The sequence below is a fragment of the Dermacentor albipictus genome, chromosome 2, assembly GCF_038994185.2.
Source record: "Dermacentor albipictus isolate Rhodes 1998 colony chromosome 2, USDA_Dalb.pri_finalv2, whole genome shotgun sequence".
NCBI classification, from domain to species: domain Eukaryota; kingdom Metazoa; phylum Arthropoda; class Arachnida; order Ixodida; family Ixodidae; genus Dermacentor; species Dermacentor albipictus.
Genome location: NC_091822.1, coordinates 114,045,295 through 114,049,555, shown reverse-complemented (window position 1 = coordinate 114,049,555; position 4,261 = coordinate 114,045,295). Strand labels below are relative to the sequence as shown.

Below are 4,261 nucleotides of genomic sequence, written 5' to 3'. Positions count from 1 at the left end.
AATGATCATTGAAGCAGCTACGTTCATCTGTATTGCGTATTTTTCTGCAAACCCTGTTCAGTTGGTCGCCGAGATGCGGTCATGCTTGGACAAACCTCCGATTTATGTCGACGTTGGCCAGAGAAAAACTTAGGTCAAACATGTAGGTGCCTTTAGAGGTAATTAACGATGGGGAAACACAGGCATCACAGGCCTTTGAACAGCAAGAAACTGGTTTCTTCAAGAACAATTTTCTGATGTAAAGTTAAAACTGGGGCTCAAACTACATTCTTTTTGAATGTCTTCTGGAATAATCCATGTGATCCCGTTGGTGTGCGTGATGAATTTGATATTTTGTTTCTCGCATTCCCGGCATTTTGGCGCTTGACATGTTATTTATTTGTGCTGCATAGTTGTCACTTTGGTCATGACGCTATGTAATCTTTTAATGATAAACAGTTAACCATAGATTTATACCAACGCTGCGAGTGTTCATGGCGTCTTCACGAGTCATTGCAGGGAACCTCCGGGCAGCGTCGTCGCTGCACGGATGTCACAATTCGCGGAAAGGCCAAATGCGGATGGCTATCACTAGCTCTATTTCGTTTCTTTGTCTTTTGGCCTTACCAACCCAGATACCTTTCTCTTACCGTAAAAGGAGGCTTGTCATTTCTGTAAAGAAATATTATTATACTGCTTAATTTATTATTGTTCTTTTTATGTATCTTTAGGTATAAGAATGGTCCGCCCGACATAAAGGCTTGTGAATGGAAAATGAAAATATTTGTCGGAAGCAGCACTTTAAATATGCAGCGTATATAATCTCGAGTTCAAGGTCTTTAGCCTGAAAAGCCGCCACCTCGCAGGTCTGGGCATTTTCGAAGATGCATGCATCTTAGAGAGTGCCTCAAGATACTCTTCAGGTGTCTTTTATTGTTACCATGATCAACTGGCAAAGATGTGTATCAGTTTCGGAATTTTCGATGAATCAGTTGAAGTACCGTGTATCTTCACATATAATATACGCCTATCAAAAAATCTTCGGTAACGACCACAGTCACTCCAACCTACCAAATGTCGCCAATGCGTTCTTTCTAATAGACTCGAGTTTCATGTTCACCGTCATTTATAGTAAATAAACACGAAAAGTAAATATAGCATGTTCTGCAGCACTTTCGAAGTGAAGAATCGCGGTCAGCCAAAACTAAAAGCGACCGTTATCAGTTTGCGTTTGAATATATGATCAATCAGCTTAGCTATGCGAGGATAGTCAGGCCCCTCGGATCAATTATAAACGCTTTTCATTCATGATCCTTTTAACTTACTTTCCTTTGGAGGCGTGTTGCAACTGCACAATTGAAGGTAGCCATTTTTAAAAGCATACTAATCTGCTTCTGCTTTTGCAACGATGCCAAGACTATACTTATTCATACGAAGGGTGACGTTAAAGAATTGCAAGTGGTATCCTGTGTGAAGTTAAATGCAGCAAGTTTGCATGAGAACGACATTTAGACAAAAGCAGTGCAACCGCTTCAACAGAACAAGTGGCCGTTTGTGCGAGTGCTTGCACAAACTAAAGTTTTTCGCAAGTCGGAAATACAATAATAACATTAGCCTTGCGGGCCACCTCATTTCAACCGTGAGATGATAGGTCCTGAATATAACACACAAGTAATTTTAATGCATTTCCGCCGCGGCGCTCCTACGTGCCACGTCTTGCTATGTGACCATTGTTTAGCTTGCTTCATGCAATTGTACAAAATAATTAGGCGGGATAGCTTGCGTTGAGAAAATATATATATATTTTTGCTTGCGGAGCTACCCGACATGAAATGAGGGAATTATTTGGTGACCACATTAAAAAAGATAAAAATTTCCTGTAGTACACCTTGCCAGCTCTGATTCGAAAAAATCAATTTGTGAAGCTGAACAAAGCGAAGCAACATATAAATTGTGAGGGATGCCATCGATGGACGCTCAGGAATCATGCCATTCTCTTGGAATTCTTCAAGTGCACAAATTATCAGCACCGGAGCGTCCTCTCTTTCTTTTTTTGGATTTCAGCCCCATTGAAAGGCAGCCACCATGGCCGAGAATGACTTTACCAAGCAACCTTACCATGGAACCTAATCAAGTCGACTAAATGTCTACGTTGCTACTGGGAGTTGAATCCATGACATTCTGTTCAACTGTGGAGCGCCACTACCACTGAGCCAGTGCGGAGGTCAGCGGCTTCGAACGCTACGATGCGTACGGTAAATGTTTTTACAGCGAAGCTGTACATGCGTGGTTAAAGAAAAAAAACATTGAAAGGGTCTATCGAGCCATGTAGATCGAGACTTTCTCTTCATACGTGGGCCGATCCCGATGACAATGTAATACCAGGCCGACCCGCAGAGGACGTGAAGCAGGCATTGAGCCCCCCGCCAACGTGCAATATATAAGTTTAATATTTTAAGTCCAAATACATTCCGTATTAAAATTAAGCTGACAAGAGCAGATACTGCAATTTCACCCGCGTCAGCCATGTTTATGTTCGCACCGCCCTCTTTTTGTCGGCGTTTCAAGAGCTTGCTTATCTCCTTACTTTACTTCCCCTCTCCCATGATAGCTGTCCCATAAGCGTGCTGCCTGCCAGGAGCGGCAGTCGGAAAGAAATGCGAACCGTCCATGTGTTCCCGATCTCGCAAACATGGGACCCTTCACCGGAGCAATGGCCAGGTTTCAGAGAGAGCTTCTGGGTAACCAATTTTTGCGTGACCTGCATTGTGTGTGACTGCTCGTGGTTTTCGAATGACCTCACAACTATTACTGCACTGCGGGACGTCGACCAATGCATGATCGCGTTGGCTACACAAGGCAGTGTGTGCCCTCGGGTGCGTGTCTTTTCTACGTGCCGCAATTCGTTAGTAAAACGCATCGTGTCCCGTTTTGCAACAGTACATGGCTATGTATAACTCCCGGTGCCTCGTCATTTTCTGATCCTCAACAGCGTGCAAGAGCTAGTCGCGCCTCACCTTCCGTCTAAGTGCATACGGCGTTTGATGCACGGCAATGGACAGTTCGCCACTAAAGGGCCCGCATAGACAACTCCGTTGGTCATTCAACTTAACAAAGTGGAATGGAGTTTTTTTTTGTTCCAGCACAGCTGTAATTATCCCTACATGATAAAGGGGAAAAAACTGGACGAAGCTTAAGCATCACTTTTGAGCGGAACGCGTTAGCGTTATCGAGCCCCGTTCGCATCGACTTCTCATTCGCTTGCCATGGCGTTGAGTCACACAACTACTTAATTAGCGTGACACAAAATTGCTTTCTTTGTCCACAATGCGACTTTCTTGTGATTGTTTTATGCAATCCAAACTCATCGGGTTGTTCAAACACAATGAACTATCATAATAGCCTCTAATTTCCCATTATTTCCTCATTGATCCGAATCCATCACACGTGTCTCAAGAGCGAGCACGCGCTCCTGCGCTTTATGCCCTTGCGCTTAAAACCCCTCAATTTTCCAAAAGTAACGCCATTCTTAGATCTTTCCGCCACCCCGCTCGCCCAGGCGCTTCTTCCTCCACTCCTCCTGTCGCCCCAGCCTCCTCCGCTCCCCCATTGCCCAATCTGTGTCACGTGAAAGCAGGCCCCGCGCTTTCGTATATTTTTTTCTTTCCGGCGTAGAGCAGGCGCCGCGCTTTTTTATATCTTTTCTTTCCAGCGCGCTGCGACCCCCATTCTTGGGCCTGCGCGACGAAAGTACGGCAGGCGGTTTGAAGGAGCGCGGTAGTTTTATACAATGTGTTAGGGCCGAGTGCTCAATTGCGATGCCGTGCTGCTGCGCCTACGGTTGCCACAACAGACCCAGTGACGGCAAAAAGCTTTTTGCTTTACCATCCGCCGGGCGCAACGCAAAACGAAGAAAAGTGTGCATTCACAAGATCGGGCGGGCTGACTTCGAGCAAGTGGCAAAGAACGCGCGGCTTTGTGAAGGAAGTGCCAATGCTCCTCCAACCTCTTCTTTTGACGCCCGTGTCAAAACGGGCCCGTGTCCAGTGCATTGGGGGCGCGTTAAAGAACCCCAGCTGGGAAAAAATTAATCCGGAGCCCCCATTATGGCGTGCCTTATGAGATCGTGGTGTTGGGATGTAAAACCCAAGAATCAACTTTTTTTCTGTCTTGTGTGCCTTGACTGTTCCAGTTAACGCAACACTGCTTCCTTGTGAAAACTTACAACGCAAAAGAATACAGACGCACGTAGTATACAGAAATAAAATTAGCACTCCAACAA

The 4,261-nt window shown here is 45.3% G+C and overlaps 1 protein-coding gene and 1 pseudogene across 1 annotated transcript in view; both read right to left on the bottom strand.

Moving 5' to 3' along the window:
- The window catches only part of LOC135910991 (calphotin-like), a 103,445-nt gene that overhangs the window by 88,074 nt on the left and 11,110 nt on the right, over positions 1 to 4,261 (bottom strand). The gene's annotated exons all lie outside the window — the stretch shown is intronic.
- On the bottom strand, positions 2,328 to 2,507 carry LOC135911006 (U2 spliceosomal RNA; annotated as a pseudogene).